Raw genomic sequence first — 22,772 nt, 5'->3', positions numbered from 1 at the left:
TATTCTAAAATTTTCTCTATCTCTAAAATTTTGTATCTCAATAAATTGAACCACCATCTGCCCCAGTATCTCAAGTTTAAAACTGTGGAGATATCAAGTACTTTACCTTTCTATTAAAGCATTTTCTTTTCTCGATCCCATTCATGTTGTATCAAATCCTGTCCTTTGGTTCTGCAGTATGTCTCAATTCAATCTCATCCCCTTGCCATTGTCATAGGTCCTGTCATCATTAAGGCTTATCAGGTGACCCCTCCCATGGTGTCCTAAGTGCTCTCTCTACTGCTGTCTTGTCCCCAATGTCAATTTCCAAGTCTTTTATATCATATCATCTTCTTCTAAATGCATCCAATTGCCTTCAACAGCACATACAATAAAATCAAATATCCTGTAAGAACTGGCTATAGTAGATTTCCCATATTGCCTTTCATTTGCCACCCCCATTGTAACTGATATTGCTGACACACATACAATTCACTGTATCACAAAATTTCCTACAATTTCCTGACTCTGAGCCTTTCTCATGAAGTCCCCTGAGCTTTCAGTACTTTGACTTCATTTTCTCCTATTGTATTTCTGCAGTCTTTAGACTCAATGCTTCCTCTATAAGGTATGGTAGGGATCCCCTTCAGAAAAAAAAGTCTCTACTTCCCCTACTCACTATTGCACTTTCTATTTAACCATACTTCTTACCATAGGCTGCAGTGTATATTTTCTTGGCAAAACTATCCCCCCCCCCAAATTGTAAGTTTCTAGGCTCAGGAACAGTCTCATGCAGCTTCATTTCCCTTTTGGTTCTCAGAGTAAGTAGGTATGCCATAAAAGTTTATGCTCAGTTGTTGATTATAACAAATGACAACCTTTCCTCAAAAATTGTAAAATTCTAAGAAAATTCTAATATTCACAGATTGGTCAAAGTGATAAATTAATGTCCTCCTTTAAAGCTAACCACATACTGAAGAACCCTTAGTATAAATGTATAGAAAATAGAGAAATAACTCTTAGAGAGCAGAATTGCTTTCCAATGAAGAAAAGTACTCAGTTTTTCCTATATTCTCCCACCTCATTCATTTATGTTAAAAAAAATTGTATAACACCTCCAAAAGTCAGACTAAAAAATGGATTTGTATGCTTCCTACTGCTGAACTCACAGGGGTGTCTCTCAGACAATATTTCAGTTTTTTGTATATTCTGTCCTTTTTATTAATTCATTCAGCCAACATTTCTTAAAGACATGATATGATCCTAGAGTTATGATCAACATTTTGATGATTAAAAGAAAGCAACTACAGATTCGGTGAAAGTTATTTAAGAATTAAGCCTTGGGAAAGTAATCTTCCAAGAACAGAGTAGAAAGGGCTTGCAAGCTGGAAGAAACAATGAGGAAGGGAATGCAAACAATTATGTTGTGTGTTATTGAACACAATAAAAGTGGGCAGGTTGACTAGAAGAGATGGTACAGCCTAGAATCACAATTTTCAAAATATATTAGTCACTCACTCCTTATTAACTCCTTTCAATGAACTGAGATGAAGGAGCATAGCATGTGAAACAAAGTTACCATAGTAAAAAGGTGAGGGAATGAAAGGCTGGAGACCTGTCTACTGGCTTACCTCTTACAACCCCCTTCCCAGTTCCAGAATTTCCGACCTTTAAGTAAATTTGGAAAATTACCAGCCAAGTGACCATGCAAACAGAAAATAAGATCAAATTGGTAAATGTGGTCCAATTATGGAGCACTATGTTAAATGACACAAGGGCATACCCGTAATTAGTCCTTTTTCACCCCATACACATATGTATACTTTATAATGTATAAACACAATACATTATGGCCCTCCCTGGTGGCGCAGCGGGTTAAAGCACAGCACTGAGAATCTAAAGCCGCTTCTGCATGAGTTCGATTCCCACCTGCCCCGGAGGTGACCACATGGTGTGGCAGACCTCTCCTGACCCGCCCGCTGCTCCCCTCAGCAGTGTACTTCATCCATCTGCCTGTTCTGTTCCCCGCTCTGTCTCTGGTGGAGCCCCTCACTGCCCCTGAGCCTCTGGCCTGTACCGTACCCCAGCTCTGCATGCATAAATAAATAAATCTTAAAAAACAAAAAAACACACAATACATTATTATGTCTACTTGTATAATTCCACACTTTAACATTTATCTGGTACCCAAAATCATTTAGAAATTTCAAAATGGATGGCTAAGAGAATACTAACTTTGAATGAAATATAGAATTCCTCATCAAAGTCTGTCAACAGTTCTCTGCAATGTATTTTATCTTCACCCATTTCAGGTATGAAATTTAAAGATGCATGCACAATTTCAGGCTAAGCCAAACTTATCATAAGACTTCACTGTGACCCCACCTATATCAGAGCTTAAGAGCACATCCAAAAGCTTTGTGATGATTCCTAAATGAAAAGATATATCCCAAAGCACATTTCTTTCTCTCTGCTTAAATTAACAATTTTTAAAATATGCATCTGGCTACAAATTATTTAGTGTTTATTTAATGTTTTATGTTTTACAAAGCAATCTAAAATAAATGTCTATTAAAGTATAATTAATTAATAATTCACAAGCTTCCTCAAAGTGCAAAGGCCCATGCTTTCTACCCTGCATATCTCTAAGGCAATGTAGATCTCTTAAGAGTGAGAAATACACTGAGGGCACAATGTAGTCAGAGATTTCGCCAAAATTTCAGCACATACAAATAATCTTACTGTGTAGAAAAGGCATCTGGGAATGCCCTTGAAAGCATAACAAGAGGCTATTTGCTATTATGTTTCATAATCTATTGGGCGGTAGATATACTCACATTTGTAGTCTTTTAACTTGGAGATGTTATTATCAACTAGGAGAATGCATATATTCAACACATTTTTGTAAAGCATCTATTTGATGACTTGCAGTATATTAGCTGCTGAGGATGTAATGATTTCAATTAAATTAACAACTAAATAAGTAAACAAATATGAAAACCTTCCTAAAATTTAGAACCTAACATGAGAGAGAGGCATCAATCAACTAGTTATAAATACATGTGACGATGACAGGGGACTCCCAACTTGGTGAGCTCAGAAGAACCTTTCCTAAGATGTAATACTTGTGCTCAAGTGAAGGCTGAGCAGGGTAAGGATACAGATCATAATTAACAAAAGAACTAGAATGTCAGAAGGCTGCATTTTTAAGCTCTTAATAAGATAGGCAGAGTTAGTACAGAGGTGTACTTCTAGATGCTACCCAAAATAACATATTGTTGATATTATCTTAAACACAATGTAAATCTATTGCGGCACTATGATTTTACATGATCAGATTTGCTTTTTGATAGGATAACTATGGTTATATTATTTAGAAAGTAATCCAGAGAATTCTTTAAGATTTTATTTATTTGTGCATACAAAATTACAAAGTACACTGAGCAGCAGGCGAGACAAGAGAGGTCTGCCACGCCATGTGGATCACCTCTGAGGTGGGGGATTGAACTCACACCGAAGTGTGTGGCTAACTTGCCGTCCTGAGTCCTAACCCATTGAACCACCACAGAGAGCTCTAATCCAGAGAATTCTGAGGTAATCCAGAGGCAATGACAAATTGGACTAGGACAGTAGGTGTGAAAATGAAGAGCAGATCAAATTGAAAAACCTGTATAAGAGAAATCTACAAAAGAGATGGACAACAGGTGCTGAAAGGAAATGAGTCAAGAGGACTACTTATTCTGCTTTTTAAAGGTAGATGAAAGTCATTAAAGAGCACCAATATATACTTGCTAGAATGGATAAATTACAAAGCACTGGCACCACCAAAAACTGGAAAGAATATAAGATAGGAACTCTCATTTCCAGCTGGTGGGAATGTAAAATGGCACAGTCACTTTGGAAAACAGTTTGGCAGTTTCTTAAAATTTAAGCATACACTTAACATAGAATCCAGCCATTATGCTCCTAAGTATTTATCCAAATGAACTGAAGAATTATGTCCACACAAAAGCCAGCACACTATTCTTTATAAGCAATTTTTTCATAAAGGTCAAATATTGGAAACAACCAAGATTTCCTTCAATAGTTGAATGACTAAACAAACTGTAGTATATTAATATAATGAAATATTTTTATCAATAAAAAGAAATGATCTATCAAGCTATAAAAAAAAGACATGTAAGAACTTTAAAAACATATTGCTGCCCCCCCCACCTTGGTGGCGCAGTGGGTTAGAGCACAGCACTAGAAGCTAAAGCCACTTCAGCATGAGTTCAATCCCCACCCCACCCCAGAAGTGACCCACATGGTACGGCAGACCTCTCCTGGACCAACTGCTGCTCCCCTCAGCAATATACTTCATCAGTTGGCCTGTTCTGCTCCCCACTGTCTCAGGTGAACCCTCTCACTGCCCCTGCACCTCTGGCCTGTACCCCAGTTCTGTATGCATAAATAAATCTTAAAAAGAAAAAAAACATTTGCTAAGTGGAAAAAGTCTATCTGAAAATACAACAGATACACTGTATGATTCTAATTATGACAGTCTAGAAAAGGTAAAACAATAGAGTTTATGAACCAGATCAAACTGACTTCAACTGGATCAAGTCTACTCCAACCTATAGAGCCAACTGTTCAATCCGCTTCAACCAGTTTGAACCATATCCATATTACTCCAACCAGCTTAAACTGGTGTAAACCAGATCCCACAATCTAAAAGTGAATTCATACAGCTGCAAACGGTCAGTATCTAGCCAATACTGACTCAAACTAGTCCCAATCAGATCTAACCAGCTGGAGCCACCTGACTCAAACTGTTCAAACCGGACCTAACAAACTCCAACTGGCTGAAACCAATTACAACCAGATCCGATTTGCTCTATCAAGTTCTGAGAAGTTCCAACCAGTTCCATCAGCTGTAAATAGCCCTAACCTTTCCTATTCTGTTCTAAACAGCTTTAATCAGATTAAATCAGCTTGAAATGGATCAAACAGGCTCCAATCAGAACCAGCTCATTTTAACTGCCTCCAACCACTCTTGTTCAAAATATATCCAACTAAATACAATCCGCTCAAATAGGCTCCAAATGTCTCAAATCAGCAGAAGCAGCTCAAACTAGCTCGAACCAGACCCAATAATCTCTAACCATCTCAAACCAGCATGAACTGGCCTCAACTATCTCAAACTGGCTCCAATCAGCTCAAACGAGCTCTACCAAGCCAGGATTCAAGCCTAATTCATCCTGATCCAACCAACTCAAACCAGTTCAAACCAACTCTAACCAGCCAGGTTCAAGTCAAACTTGTGAAAACTAGTTCAAACTAGATGCTGGAATCAACTCAAACCATATCCAGCTGACTCCAACCAGCTCTAAGTGGCTCCAACCATTTCAAAGAGCTCTAACCTCCCTTATTCTTCTCTAATGTGATCTAAACAGTTGTAATAAGAGAAAACTTGGCTGGAAATGGTTCAAATTGGTTCAAACTGCATCTAACAAGCCCCAATCAGATCTGATCAGCTCCAACCAGCTCTAACCTGCAAAAACCACCTCATGATGGGCCTCCCTGATGGAATAGAGTTAACTCTCAGCACTATCATGCAATCAATGCTGCAGCCTGAGATCTATCCCCAAACAGGGAGCTAACCCCTATAGGGTGAAGCAGACCTCTCCTGTCTGAACACTGCTCCCTGAGCAGCTGGTCTATCTCTGGTGAATCCTCTCACCTCCCCTTACACTTCTGGCCTACACCCACTTCTTGTTTGCATAAATAAATTTAAAATAAAAATACCTCAGGTCATCTCAAACCAGATACAACTCTCTCAAGCCCCCATACAACTGGTTCAAAGCAGTTCAAACTGGCTCCAGTCAGCTCCACCTGGCTCCACGGGCTCAAACTAAACTGAACCAAGTCCAACCAGCTCAAACTGGCTCCAATCAGCTTGAACTAGATCCAACCAGCACTAAGTGGCACAAAGTGGCCACAAAATAGATCAAGTCAGTGATTGCAGGAAAGTGGAGGGTGAAGTCGGATGGAAGACTGAATAGATGGACCACAGAGGTTTTTCAGGGAAGTACAAATATTCTGTATGACACTATAATAAAATGACATCATGTATATTATGTGCACAGATGCCATTATACCCACGAACTATATAATATAAAGGATATATCTTAATGTAAACTATGTAATATAGTTAGTAACAACATACCAATACTAGCTTCAACACTTTTGAAGATTTTATTTATTTATGCATATAAGAACTAGGTACAGGTCAGAGGTGGGGAAGTGATAGGGCTTACCAGAGACAGAGTGGGAAGCAGAACTGCTGAGAGGAGTAGTGGGTAGATCAGTAGAGGTCTGATGCCACACCATGTAGGCCACCTCCCTGGCCGAGAATTAAAGTTGTGCTGCAATGGCTGCTTATCACTTCATAGTGCTGTGCTTTAACCCTCTGAGCCACTAGGGAGGGCCCAGCTTCAACACTTTTAACAAATGTACCACATTAAATCAAACTATTTAATAAAAGGCAAAAGAGAAGGTATATGAAAATTTTGCATTTTCTGTCCAATTTCTATTTAAACCAATTTTCAAAAAATTTTCCTGTAAGTAATACGTCTAAGTATTATCAAAAATTTTCAAATACATTTTTTAAAAAAGGAAATAGGGAACACTGATATTTGTTTAAATTTGAATGACTAACAAGTCAGCTTTAGGGAAAGATCATTATTTTGGTTTGAGGTACATGGAGCTAAAATACCTGTGAAATCACCAAAGGATATGTTAAGCAATAGTTTAATATACAGATCTCAAGTTCAGAGGAGATATAAATGTTAATCACTTGCAAATAGGTAGCAATTTATGCTATCAATGGGCTCTTCCAGGTAAGATTATACTGAAGCACTCCATGTCTCAGCTTCAGCAACTCAGCTTCTGCATAATACTTTGATATCAGTTAGTAGAAAATTATGAACAAGAAAGAAAGAGGAATGGCTTCATTTGATATTGGAAAAATTATGGAGTCCAGGTTCTCAGAGAAATGGCCAGTAAAGAAAGATGGCACAGGGGGGCCAGAAATAAACCTTTCCAGGTAAAGTTTAACCCATGGTAGGGGAAGAAACGAGAATAAATCTGGGAAGAGATATAGCTGCCTTCTCTTCTGGTAAATGTCAGTAGAATGTTGCTGACTTACTCAAAGTCAGGTGGGCAAGCAGTAATTACTAAGTTACCTGTGCGTCCTTGGGATGAAAAAAAAAATGAATTGAGAGTTCTACTGGCCAGTGAAGGATTAGAGCCAACGACTACTAGGAGACAGGAGAGCAAGGTTGTTAACTGAAGAGATTTCAGGGGACAGCCTTCTGCTAAAACTTATTAAATATATGAAGGTTAGCCCTGAAAGCACTGATTGGTACTTGATCTTCTACTTTCTTAAATCAAAAAATATTCTAAGAAATAAACTCCATAAATCTTTCTTGCGGTATATATTCAAATTTGAAACTATATTCAGTTTGACTTCTGAAGTGAACAGAAGTCAGTGCATACAAAGGGACTTTGAGAAGGCCATCATTTTGGAAGGATGAACATTCTGGAAACAAGTTGCATCTCACAGTTTTACATATAAATTAGGAGGGCATACATAATCATTTTAAGGTAAGGTGAACAGTTTAAAATCTCCAATTTCCAGGGCTTCTCATGTATCTAGATACAGCCTATGGAACTAAAGTTCCATAAGTAAGATTTTTTTTTAGAGAATAAAATTTTTTAATATAATGCTTGGTAAGAAAGTGTGCTTAGAATTTCACATATTCCCCAAAGTACCAATAAAAGAATATGACACTCCAGGAGTAACCAAAGCAAAATATCATGACAAAAAATATTACACATGCTCATCCACTGATATAGCCATCTCTGGTAACAGCAGACTAGGTTATTCAAGGCAAGCTTCCCACTTGGAATAATTGGGGAAAAAAGAGAGCGAGGCAGAGACAGAAAACTAATGAGATAGTGGCCTATGAGAATGCAACATGGGAAAATAGAGATACCCAGAAACTGGAGTCCAGCTTTACACATTCCTTTTCTCAGGCAATATCTATTACAGAAAGGTTAGTTAAGAAGGTCAGAAGTACACTGGATCATTTTCTGGAGCTAAAGGAACAGAGATCAGAGTTCATAGCCTACTAATGAAACCTCTCCTTCCTTAGGGTTGGAATCACAATAAGGTTTAACTAGGAGTATGAGGCAGTAAAGAGGATAAAGTAGCCATGTCTTCACTGCAACCACTCCCTAGGTTCAAATCAGTTTCAACTCTGAAACTGTTCTTTAATTGACAGTACCAATAGGTACTTGGCAAACTGTAAATCCTTGTCTGGAAGGAAATAATATTATCATCGGTTTCACATTGTCACCACAAACATGTTTGCAGACATAATGCCTGGCATAATCATCAGTAACAGGGTATATGAGGATGAGAGATAAGACAACAAGGGGGATAAAACCAGAAATAATGAACAACAGAAAAAGACTTCTGGGGCTAAGTATACTCAAATAACCATATACTTAAAAATCTATACTTATAATATTCAAGAATAAAAAAGTTTAGTTTTAGCACAACATAAAAAACTGTATGAAAGGCACAAAATGTAAATTCTAGAACTAAAAAATAAAATATGAGTAGAGTTTAACAGTAGATTTAACATAGGTAAAGAGATCATTGACAAACTAGAAGATAAATTTTTAAAGTTCATTGTATTACAAAGAAAATACATAACATCAGGGGGAAAAATAAAAGAAATAAACAAATAGTGCATAGTCAGAAATACTTTATACACTGCAAAGCCCTTGCAAAGAGGAGAGGACTGGAGAGAAAAACAAGGTAGAGATAATTGCCTAAAAAATTCCAAAACTAATGAAAAAATTCACAACTACTGAAAAACATTAAGTTAAAAAACTTGAGAATTTCAAGCAAGATAAATAATATAAAAAATAAAATACTGTGGGCCCTCCCTGGTGGCGCAGCGGGTTAAAGCACAGCACTGAGAAGCTAAAGCCACTTTCGCATGGGTTCAATTCCCGCCTGTCCCGGAGGTGACCACATGGCGCGGCAGACCTCTCCTGACCCACCCGCTGCTCCCCTCAGCAGTGTTTCTCATTGATCTGCCTGTTCTGCTCCCCACTCTGTCTCTAGTGAAGCCTCTCACCACCCCTGAGCCTCTGGCCTGTACCCCAGTTCTGTATGCACAAATAAATAAATCTTAAAAAAAAAAAAAAAAGAAAGAAAGAAAAGAAAATATAAAATACTGTGATCCAACAGTCCCACCCCTTGTTATGTAAGATTATGAAAGCACTTATTCAAAGCACCCCTGAACACTGCAGCACCACACTCAATAGCCAAGGCATGGAAACAACTTCTGTGCCCATTAGAGATGACTAGGTAAAGATGTGTTATAGATACAAAGGGGGAATATAGGGAACTCAGCTGCCATAAAGATAAAATCCTCCCACAAGTGATAACATGGATGTAACTTGAGGTAATTATGCAATGTGGAGTGTCAGAAAGAAGAAAAAAATAAGACGGCAGATGATTTCAAGGATGTGGCATATAAAGAAACAAGGCAAACAAGCAAACAAAACAAACCCTTAAACTCTTACAACAAGATGGTGGTCATCAGAGGGGATGTGGAAGGGTGTGGGTAGGAAGAGTAGGTGGAAGGGGCCAAGTGGATAGTGATGAAGGACAACTATCTTTGATGGGGGTATGGCATGGAATATAAATGTATTGAGGCATGACACTGTATTCCTAAAGCTTGTATAATATTTTAAACCAGTGATCATCAATAAGCATAATTAATTTGAAAAAAGTACAGATAGGCATATTATAGAAAACTACTTAATCTAAAAAGAAATGCTAAAAACACATGTGCAACAGAGAGAACTATCCTTTAAGGAGCAATAATTAGAATAACCACTACCTCCTTAACAAAAACTATAAAATTCAAAAGACAAAATATTACTTACAATGATGGGAGGAAAAGGAGTGTATGTCAGATAATGTAACATTTTATCCCATGTAAAAATTTCATGCAAACATTAAACCAACCATAAAAAGATTTTTCAGATAATTATGAGATAATTTATTATCATCAAACCTACATTAAAACAATTACTAACGTATGTTTTATGCATAAAAATAACAATCCAAGATGGAATTTCAGAAATAGAAGGGAAAAGAAACACTGTAATAACTTTTCAGGAAAATATATATTAATATTGACTGAAAAAAATCAATATTAATGATTCCTTGAAGTTAAAATAGACAATGAAATAAAATGTAGGATGATAGCATGTAAGTTGGAAGTGACAGAGAGAGTTAAGAAGTTCTAAGGCCACCAGTGTCTGGGTAAACATGCCAATTAATATTAGTCATGACATGAGGAATACATGATCTAAACTCCAGGTAACCAGTGATAGGATAAACAATGTGTACCTTGTGATTTTATAGAAGAAAAATGAGAGCATGTACAAATAATAGATAAGGAGAGAAAAAGAAACATAAAACACAAAAATTATAAGGGTAAACCAAACTAAGTCAACAATTACATTAAAGTGGATGAATTAAATGTCCCAATACAAAGACACATATTGCCAGATTGCATTTTAAAATAATTTTATAGTCAGGTCCAAAACAATAAGGATGGTATAAACTTGAAAAACAAAGATGGAAGATAATAAAAACACTGACCCAAAAGCTAGGGTTACTACATTAATATCAAAATAAATTTTAAGGAAAAATCATTATTAGAGAGAAGGAAGTAAACATTGCTAAGATAAATTCTTAATTTAACAGGAAGATATAAAAATTCTAAACTTTGGGCCCTCTCTGGTGGCACAGTGGACTAAAGCACAGCACTAAGAAGCTAAAGCCACTTCAGCACGAGTTCCATCTCCGCCCCAGAGGTGATCCACATGGCACGGCAGACCTCTCCTGACCTGTCCATTGCTCCCTCAGCAGCAGTGTACTTTGCCTGTTCTGCTCCCCACTCAGTCTCTGGTGAATCCTCTCACTCCTCGCATCTCTGGGCTATACCCCAGATCTTCTATACATGAGTAAAATATCTTTAAAATTTTAGGAAAATGTTTTGAACTAAATGATAACAACAAATACACAATATATCAAAATCTGTTAACTCTACTAGTAGTAGCATACAGAATAACTCAGAACTATAAATATATGTATTAAGAGAAATACATATGAAAAAGAGAAATGGAAAACTCTCATTCAAATACAGATGGAAAAATCCTAAGAAACATACAATCCCAAATTTTTTTTAAAGATTTATTTGTGCATACAGAACTTGGGTACAGGCCAGAGGCTCAGGGGCAGTCAGAGGCTTCACCAGAGACAGAGAGAGGAGCAGAACAAGCAGATCAATGAGGTACACTGCTGAGGGGAGCAGTGGGCAGGTCAGGAGAGGTCTGCCACGCCATGTGGTCACCTCTGGGGAAGGCGGGAATCAAACTCATGCGGAAGTGGCTTTAGCTTCTCAGTGGAGTGCTTTAACCCGCTGCACCACCAGGGAGGGCCCCTACAATCCCAATTTAACAATATTTTTAGGAAAGAATTATAAACTATGTGTGTGTGTGCATTTATATATCTATGTATGTATGTGTGTGTGTGTGTGTGTATGTATGTAAGAAAGAAATCAGACCAAACTGCTTTGTTTTAGGAACTTGATAGAACATTCAAAATGCAATTAATATATTTAAAGACTGACAGAATCAAGATTCAAGGAGAAAAAACACTAGTTAGTCTCCATAGTGACAGGAAAAGTATTTTATGAAATTCACTCTCCATTTACTCTCCATTCTAAATGTACATAATAGCTTAGGAATAAAAAGGGGCATACTTTATTAGATAAATCATATCTATTAAATAAAAAAAATCCTCAGTAAGCATTGTATTTAATCAGAAATATTAAAGAAGTTTTCCACTGAGATTGCTAATATTAAACATCCTGGTGGTGAGGTAAAGGGTTGACATTTAGATTACTAACAGGAAATGAGCACATATAAGCAGTTTAGTTAGAGTTGAAAAGTTTTGGCCACCAGTGGAAGTGAACCAACAAAGAGCGGTAAAGCATCCAAATATGGGAAAAGCAGCACCTATTCCCATCAGTGATCCAGAATAAAAAGTGGAGACAAAATTGATGGCATCGATGGAGACATGCATGGAGCTGGGGGTCACAGGTTTTATTTCTGAAATTCTGGCAATGCTCCACCCCTTGCACTGAGGTTTCTCTATGGGTGGCTGCTCTGGAACAAAATCATTGACCTATTATACACTTTTGTTCTATGCACAATACTCAGTTAAATATTTTTAAAATTGCTGATGCAGATGTCATATCGACACGTCAATGAAAGTGAGTGGATATGACATGCAGAGAAAATGAATTAGAAAAAGGATAATTATATATTCACAACCAAGGTCAATTAAAACAACTATAAAGGGGGTATGAAAGCAATTTCCTAGGTGTTATAAGAAACTGAATACATACATAATACATACATACATGCATGCATATATATACACACACATACATACATACATATGAAAGGCCAGAAAGTGAAAACCAAAATGAGTTTTGATTTCTCCCATAAGATCTTATTCATCATTTCATTCTTCTTTCTCCCCTGACAGTGTTGAACAGCACTCATCTGAAGTCTAAATATTTTGCTTCAGTGTCTCCAAGTGGATGGGTTCAGGACCCCCATCTAATTTAAGGAGTAACTCTACTTTCATCTGTCCAAATATATGAGGTTTCTCGCTAAAACTAAATGTGAAGAAAGGGGTTGTACTTTTTTTCTTTAAAAGAGCCAAATTTGTGAATTAGTAAACCAATTCACAGAGGATAAGTGACTAATTCAAGGTCACTATAAGTAAAAGTGAGCAGACATTTAGCCAAACCAGATCTTTTACATTTTATCTATCCTACAGATCACTCAACTCATAATGTTCTCTCAGAATACAAAAGTAATCCTAAAACAAAAGACAAAAAAAAAATCCATCTGTGAACTAAATACTATTTTGTAAAAGCGCAACATACAAAAGAGTAAGTAAATAATATTGCGAACCTATGATTTACTGGTAGCAAGCAGTTTAATGCAAATGCTATTGTATAATAATGGTCCAAAGAGGTGAAACAATGCATATTTCAGTTTAACTGAAAAGCAAAGTTAATGGCTTGATATTTTAATCCCAAACTCTGATGGACAATAAGAAATTGTTGTTGAAAGCACACCTAGTTAACACAATGAAATCATATTTATAGAAGTCAATATATAAATAGATTCTAGCACAAACCATCCAGCTATTCTTTCTGGCAGATCTGTATATGGGTATAATTGTCCTTATTTATATTTTAAGATTGATCATGAGGAATATTAAGGAGATGGTGCCAGGTACTTCTGACTAAAGAGTATTAAGAGCTAAAAAGGTATTAGAAAACAACTATTTCAAGAATGTCACTTTTGAAGATGAGTTTTTCAATACAAAAGTTCATTTTAGAATCAGGTGGGTAAAGCATCATTTACATAAATTCTACAGAAGCTAGGACCATGTCATTAATCCTTGAAGCTCAAAAACCAATTATCTGTTTACATCCTCCTGAGTAAGTTTATTTCAGGAGAGAAATAGGACTACATCTATATGAATCCAGTTTTCCAAACTTTTGGGGTGATAGTGATGGCCTATTATTTTGAAAGGGGATATAAATGAAGGCATTGGTGTCACCTGTGGGAAAGCATAGCTTCCCTGATAAAGAGAATAGATACTATCAGCAAATGCATTCCTCTTCTTCCTGCATCTAAGGGCATGCAACTTCTAGAAGTGGGTGGGTATTTGAGGGCCATAAAGCAACACACATTGAGCCAAGGCAAGTAATTCCACAGCTGCCTAGCTCTAGATGCCTTTTTGTATGAGAAAAACAGATTCATAATTTCAAATTTCTGTCAGTTGAATATGCCATTACTTCTAGTTAAAAGCATTTGCCACAGTCTTTTAGAATTTTATTCTGATCAAAATCTTTCTAAATATGACTTTTTTCCTCCCTTATTAAAAATAATAGAGTGGACTTTTCACATTTTTTTCTTAAGGATTCAGTAGCATCATGTTAAGATGGTAGGTTATGGTTTCCCCAAATAGTCCAGATAAAAATTAAGCATTTCTATGGACACACCCAAGGCCAGGACTAGGACAAGTGAAGGGAGCACTCACCTTAGATGGAAAATTTATAGGGGATTAAAAAAAAAAAAGCCCTCTGGGTTCTCCCTGGTGGCGCAGTGGGTTAAAGCACTGCACTAAGAAGCTGAAACCACTTCTGCATGAGTTCAATTCCCGCCTGCCCCGGAGGTGACCACATGGCGTGGCAGACCTCTCCTGACTCGCCCGCTGCTCCCCTCAGCAGTGTACTTCGTAGATCTGCCTGTTTTGCTCCCCACTCTGTCTCTGGTGAAGTCTTTTGCCACCCCTGAGCCTCTGGCTTATACTCCAGTTCTGTATGCACAAATAAATAAATCTTAAAAAAAAAAAAAAAAAAAAGCCCTCTGGGCTCTCCCTGGTGGCTGGTGGTACAACGAGTTAAAGCACTGCATTATGAAGCTCTCTGATTCCACTGTAGCACTAATTCAATCCCCCTTCAAGGAGGTGACCCACATGGCCCCATAGACCTCTTCTGACCCGCCTGCTGCTCCCCTAAGCGGTGTATTTCAGTACATCTGCCTGTTCTGCTCCCCACTCTGTCTCTGGTGAATCCTCTCACCCACCATACCTCTGGCCTGTACCCCAGTTCTGTAAGCATAAATAAATAAATCTTTAAAAAAAAAAGCCCTCAATAATCCAGATAGATAGTGAATATCCTTTTAAAAATAAGAAGTAATGAAAAAATCCATGATAAACAAAATGTCAAAATTTTTTAAGTCAAGATCAATATTACTGATTTTTCACTCTGCCTCAGGCTGCAACATGACACTACATAGGCTACCTGAGCGACTACCATTTATTTTATAATAGAACAATTGTCTTAGAGCCTTTGAACCATAACAACTGGTGATTCAGAGAAACTGAAAGACTCAGCTCTTTAATTCAATGATTTTAACACCTTGTAACTTTCCTACAATGTGCATGGGCTTTGTGTGCATGGGCTTTGTGTGCATGGGCTTTGTAACAACTTCTCTGCCACTCTTATCATTTACAAACCATTGCTCGCATCCATGTGGAGTTTGGGAGGTTTCACATACATTCAGTCTCTAGAATTCTTTATTTCATCTGGGTGGGATACTACACTAATTCAACATCATTGCAATCATATTCTCCCCAAATTCATAAAGTTATATAAAGAAAAACACGTCTTTAAAACACATAAATGTATGCAAACATTTCTGGAATACCATTGCTTATGACTTTGAATTGGTTGGGTAAACATGTATTGAGCACTTTATAATTGTCAGGTACTGTAGGCTTTGAAGATACAAAAATTGAATGGGAAAAAACCCCTAAATAGTTGACAATATTTTTAAGCACTCATTTCACAATTGCTTGTGGGACTGAAATGTAAAATTGACTTATTAAACATCAGGTGAACTAATGATAGAATAGCTAATATTTCAAGAACAAAGACCTTTTGCAGGTCTAAATGTGGAATTACACCATGTTTATCTAAGTCTTCAAACTAATCCAATGGGAGAGCAACTGAAGCAGGTGCAAGTGTGGAACAAATGTCTGGAAGGATAATGATGGAGCATAGCATCTGGGTATTCTCCAACCCATCAGGAATAAAATTAACTGGAGTAGATATTTTATTAGAAGGAGAGTTAGAGAACAAAGACATTCTCCTTTCTGTCGCCAGGCAAGCCATCCAGTTCAGAAAGGGCAGCGTCAACTCTGTCAGTTAGACACAGGCCTTTTTCATGCCTCCAATCCGTGAGATGAGAGGCTCTTTATGTTCCCTATAGGCGTCAGGGAAATTAGTGATGAGAGGCAACATGCATCAGTGAAAACTCATTATGACTCATCCCTTGTCAATTATCTAAGGGTCTCCCTCTGTGATAAAGGAATCATCAAAGAACTAAGACTTAAATGATTAAAAAAATTTCAAGTCATAAAAAATGGTTAATTTCCATAAAGTTGATTCATACTGAGGCACTTACTTTATCACTGACAAGATTTCTGTCACTGGGATCAGAGAACACATTTATCTGGCTCTAAAATGGTACCGTCAACATCTACCTCCCTATACTCAGGTAAAGCATCAATAATCACACCTGTATTTAAAGCATAAATTAATACTACACTGGGACCTTAAAGCAAGGCCCAGTTAATTGTTCTGGAAATATAAAGAACCACAGAGCCATTAATTTAGTTTTCAAGGAGAGTGATAATGGAAAAGGATAGACTTTGGTGTCTGGAAGACCTGTTTTTATGTGTAAGGGTTTCCTTTCTTCCACACCTGCTGTACTTACTATCTTCTTGCCTAGTTTCCTGCCAATCACTCTTTCTCCCAAAAGGCCAAAGATAGTTCACTGTATCCTACAGGTCCTATGGTCCATTTCCATGGTATCCAGAAAGTGCCTCTTTGATCTTCATCTATTACTTTAGATTTTCCAATCCATCCATTATCAACACCTATTAAAAGCTCACACATCTTATTTTTAATGGTGCCTGTTATGCTCCAAGGCATAGGGCAGTTTTTCTGTGGATCTGAGAAATAGGTAAAGGAGGTCCTAAAGCACTTGGAGGCTTTTTCAGGCTTTTAATAGTATTTCTACACCATTTGTAGTGAGACAGCCAGGTGCAGGGCAGGCGCGGTTCCAAAGGGGGCTCTCTGGACTCTGGCATTCTCCACTGCTCTCCCTTGCATTCCACTCCACTCCACTCCACTTCCTCAGCTGTACAAGCCTCTGCTGCCACCCTTACGTGTTCAGCCTCCAGACTCAGGTGTGGCCACTTAGTCATGCTCACACCATATCCAGATGCCCACAGTCAGGCATACTTACCCTGTGCCCACTCTCCCAAACACCTCCGGCATTCAGGCCGCAGGTCATAGTCACAGAGGCCAACAGCACAAAAGCCTGAGCAATCTTCATTTAGCCTACGGTGCCTCAAATCTCCAACTAATTTTTATAGTGGAGGGACTACATCAAAGACTTATGTGCAGATTATGGTGACAGCATATAAGGAAGCTGCTGACCGTGACCCTAAACCACCCACAGATGTGTGTGTTTGACCCCCAGTTTTGCCAAATCTTTTTTGTCAACCATTTTTCAGTCAAGTGGATTAAATAAAAACCTATTTCTACCTTCTTATAAATTGGACAGTGTATCCACACTAGTATTTCTGTATGGCACCATTTCCTGGGGCTCGGTAGGGCTTGCTGGTTTTAGAGGCTTGGGCATTCCACTTACCACCACCGAACCTAGCATGTTGCACTCATTTATAAATTGAGTTTATAACACTTAAGGCTGATGCAGCAATAGAACTACTCTAAAATGGCACTATGACCTAATATATTTGCATTGATAATCCCTGAAATATCTGAGAGGGAATAATAAAAATAATAGTGATCACAATAAGTGGCAACATGTCTGTATGGCAATATGCTTATTCTGTGTCAGGTATCAACACATTCAATACACACAACTCTGAGAGAAGTCCTAAGACCATCCCCATTTTTATAAAAGCAACTCTTCAACTGTCCATCATCCAGACAGTTGACCTGGCTAGGTGTCTAAAAAGTACATTTCTGAAATAAAGTAAGACAACTGTGAAGCTGCTCTGAAAAGAAATTAAATGTTATATAAATTTAAAATATATTATCATTGTTATTAGTGTTATAGCAATTTATCTAACAGAATGGCACAATTCTTGTTACAAAAACAAAACTGATTGACAGATCTATGCTCATTATTATATTTGTTCCTATGAATGAGTGAAGGAATCTATGCAAACAAAAATTGAGATTAATGCAAAAAGTAATTACTTTGAAAGGAAGTAAAGTATAATATGGTAGTAGCTGAGAATTAAGTTAGGTTGTTGACAATCTTAAAACTTAAATTTGTCACAGTTCTTATTATTCAGGTTTTTTTTAAAGGACATCTGAACACTTTATAAAACCTGAAACTTTCCATGCAACTCTGATGTACACATAATGCTTGATGGAAATTAATTCTAATATGTACAACACTTAGACTTATCTCAATGTCTTTCCTAGATCTCAAAAGTGTTTTTAGTCCTATTGTAGTATAAGGCCATTTTTAAAAAATAACAACAAAAGTTAAAAGGCAATTGTAGACACTTTTCAAGTGAAACTCCTTCTCCATTTGCATTCCTTGGGTACTGATTTCATTGGCTGCCCCAAAGGTCATGGAGTAGCAGCTGAATCTGGATGATAGTAATGGATGTAATATTTCAGTGTCTATATGTTATTAATGACTGACAGTATTTCACTTTATAGTTTGTGAATTTCTTTCACATTTTCTCTTTTAATCTTCACACTAACCCTGTATGATATTAATGCATGGGTGATTGGTAACCTCTCAACAATATAAATGTGACTTATCTTGACATAGAATATTATGGGCATATAAAAATAAAGGGCATCAGCTGTGAATTTCTGAATTATTTAGATTGTTATTATGATTTCATTACTTGCATTCAGAAGGGACTTTAACAGATCTTCTGAACCAAGTACTTCATTTTCCAGAAAGGAAACCAATTCCCTGTGAGTTAGTAGCAAAACCAGGGCAAGAAACACAGAGTTCAGATTCCCATTTCAGATTTCTTTCCACTCTAACATAACTTATTTTTTGAAATAAAAACGTTAAAGAACATAGGTTCTTTCTGTTTGCAAAAATAAATTTGATTTGCAAGGGTAGCTGTAAGGACAAAATTTAAGCAACCAGGAGTTATAATTAGACCACCAAGGTGAGTGAATAGGAAATATTTTTTCTTCAATAGGAGATGGGAATTGGGAGGAGGTAATAACCCCCATTACACAGACTAGAGATTTCAATGAAGGTATCTCACTTTTAAAAGTGAAGTCACATTAAATGTCCATTTCACAAGTTACCACACAGATTTTTAACTGTCATAGTTTATTAACATTGTTCATTCAACTATTTAGTCATGGTTCCCTTTATACAGTGGGCAATTCCACTGTATAAAGTATCCATGTTCAATGTCACTAACAATTACTTATATTGGAGTTTATGATATATTTAGCAGTATTTGGTATTTGCAGATCAGAATAGTGTTCTTGCCACCAATCATCTAGCATTCTGAACACTTAATTTTAGAGTTGCTACTATGAATGGATGTTTGTGGTTCCAAAATCAGCACCTCCTTCTATGCCTGGGTCTCATTTCACTTAAACCTTAGAATGATCCAACCACTGTCTCTTTTCCACATCATCAATTTCTTCTCTGTTAGTGTCCATCAACCTACAAGCAAATTGTAAATTTTTCCACCATAAATAATGAAAACTTCCTTTGATCCTACATCTTTCCCCAACTGTCACTATATTTTTCTGTTCTGCTCACTAGAAAAACTCAGAAGGTGGACCCGCCATGGTACTGCAATGGGTTAAGGTGCAGCGCTGTGAAGCTCGCCTCAGACACTTGAGTGCAAATTCAATCCTTGGCCCTGAGGTGACCCACAAAACACAGCAGACATCTCCTCTCTCACCTGCTGCTCCCCTCAGCAGTGTACTTTGTCAGTCTGCCAGTTCTGCTCCCCGCTCTGTCTCTGGTGAAGCCTCTCACTGCCCCTGCTCCTCTGATCTATACCTCAGTTCTGTATGCACAAATAAATCTTTTTAAAAATTAGAAGATAAGTTGATACCTCTCTATTTTATTTTCCTCCCTCCTTTATTGAGCCATAGTGGCAATTAGTTATTGCCACTAATTACCTCATATTGCTAAATTCAATGGTTAATTCTCAGTAATTTCCTTTTACTCGTCAGTAATATTTGATTCAACTGACCACCACTCCATCCTGGAACAAATTCTTTACATGATTTCCACACAACACTCTTAGATTTCCTCCTTTTACTTTCTCACTTTTCTCAGTTGATTTACTGCCATCTCCTCTCCCTACCTTTTAGCTCTGTATCTACATACAAGTCCTCTGAGGTTCTCATGTCTCACCTACCTGTCTTCCTTAAAGATTACATTAATAATTCCCAAATTGGTATCTTTAACCCAATTTTCTACAAAATCCAAAATATTCTACCCAATCTTTACTAAATACATAATCTTCCTCTTGAATGCCTGAGGAGCATCTCAAAATGAATTGACCCAAAAGCTAACTCCTTATTCTCAGATGCACAAAAAATTGCATACCACCCACACACTCTTCCCATGGCTGTATATAAACACTCAACCATTTATCTACATTATTTAAAATGATCTCTCACTCATTTCTAGTCACTCAATAGTTGTCACACCCGTTGCCTTCTATTACCTATTCTCCTTCCCTGTTTAATATTTCTCTGGCACTTATCATTACCTGACATATTGACACTAAAACGCAAGATCCATGAAGGAAGGAACCTTGTCTATTTTTCTCACTGTTAACATCTTCACAGCATGGACCTCTGCATGCCTTATAGCAGGGACATAAATATCTGCTCAATGAAAATTAGTACTTAAAATTTAACATCCCTGAATATACAGTTCTTTATTAAGTAGGAATCGCTATATTTTCTTAACTCCTCATATGCTCCTGAATTTTCCCTTTCCTCTCTACTTCCTCACTTCATCATCTCAATTATGGAAGTGCATATATCTTTTTAAATTAGTGTTTTCATACTCTTCCGATGAGCATCTAAGAGTAGTGCTATATCCATTAGTATATCCATTTTTTAAAGTTCTAAATAATATACCTGAACATGTGATTTAAAGTTATAAATGCTCCAACTTCCATATTGTTTTGAAATTACTATATTGCACAACAGAAATATTTTTGTGGCATAATAAACTGTGAATTATTTCTCTTGATAAGAACAGTAGAGCCAGCAATAAATTTTTTTCTAGCACCATTTTCATAAATTCTTTTCACTTGAAAAGTTTTGCTATTACTTTCAACTGAATAAGGCCAGATATTTTTATTTGGCATTCTTTTTGTCATAGAATTAATTCTACCCACTTTGGTATGTATTAAATATTTGTTAGAATAATAAAGAAGTTAATAATGACTTCTAATTAAGAAACCTTATGAGTAAACTGAAATAATACTGTGATGATTATAATACATTTGATTTTATTTGTACTGTTTTATATGAATTCATTTCACTCAAGAACTCTGTGACAGCCATAATGAAAATTCCTTTTTGGTGGCTATAGGGTACTAAGCTGATCGGTAGAATTAACTGACAAAAAGAAAATGCCTAGTTAGTAAAGTAAAGCTCAACAAGTTATTAATGGGCACAATGGAGGAAAAGTTTGATTTTCCACCTTTTCAATAAGAAATTTTACTGTGTGAAATCACCTTTTGAATAAAGCTTTCTGATGCTAAAAACATCAACTTTAAACAGTTCATCATTCAACAGTTTCTAAGTTAGAGACTGCAAGAGACTCACTTGGCAGGAAGGAAAATTAGTTGGAGGAGTGGAGTGTGCCAGTCAATTTGTCAGGTGCTTTCTCATTAAAGACTTTAGAGATAAGGGTCAGTCTTTGAGCTCGGAACAGATTCGAAACACACACTTTACTATTAAATGGCTTCACAAAAAGCCAAATTCCAGGCCATTTGGAGCTTTAAAGATAAGCTTACACATATTGCCAAGTTCCTATCAACTGAGCTGCCATTGTTATTAATCATTATAATAATGGCTCACTCGCAAGAGGTATTACCTGACATGCATTGATTCAGTGAGTTATCAACTGCAAATGGAGGGACCACAATAATAACAGATGTAGGGAAAATATATAAGTCCCTTTCCATCAAATGACTTTTGTTATGAATAATTAGCATTCCATTTCAATTTAGTTCAATTAGTCTTGGTTTCCAATTTTTCCTTAATTAAAAATCACCATCCAACATTAATAAAATTCATTAAATCAACCTTTTGTAAGTATCTATATAGGCAGTTATGAAAAATACAAGGGTACACAAATCAGGATCCCACTCTCAAAGTATCTCACAGCCTACTGTGAAGCAACATGTAAAATAAAATAATAAAAAAAAAGTGTGCAGTTGCCATGAAAACACCGAGCAACCGTGTGGGTCAGAAGAGGATGGATTCTATTTCAGTGGGGAAATCAAGGCAAGTCAAAGAATTCTCATCAGAGGGTGAGAACTTAGGAAGGAGGTGGAAACCATCAGAGCAAAGTACACTTAAAGTGAGGAAAACAGCTTGAGTAAAAAGTGTGCATATTTAGTGGATGCTAGTTACCTAGAGGAAAACCTTATTTAAATAAGTAGAATAAGAAAAGAAAAGTAATTTTGAAATACATGAAGTAAAAATTAGACCAAAAAATTGGGAACCTGTGGTAAAAATCAAAAGAAATTATTTTCACCTGTGTAAAAATTGGTTTCCCAAATCCTAGCATATCCCCAATGTAAAACAAGTGTTCACAGTCATTCCACAATTCTGAGAATGGTTCCATTTTGCTATTTCTCTATATTTGTGTAACACTATCATAATCATATTTTAAACATATCATGCCCTAGATTCAGGTTATACTCACTTTCACAAGCTTCTTTATTAAAATAAGTAGAACAACTATTTTTTTAAAGCATTTTTTTTTTT

This window comes from Condylura cristata, unplaced genomic scaffold (genome assembly GCF_000260355.1).
Source record: "Condylura cristata isolate star-nosed mole 26May11 unplaced genomic scaffold, ConCri1.0 scaffold00020, whole genome shotgun sequence".
NCBI lineage: Eukaryota > Metazoa > Chordata > Mammalia > Eulipotyphla > Talpidae > Condylura > Condylura cristata.
This window is presented reverse-complemented; position numbering follows the sequence as displayed.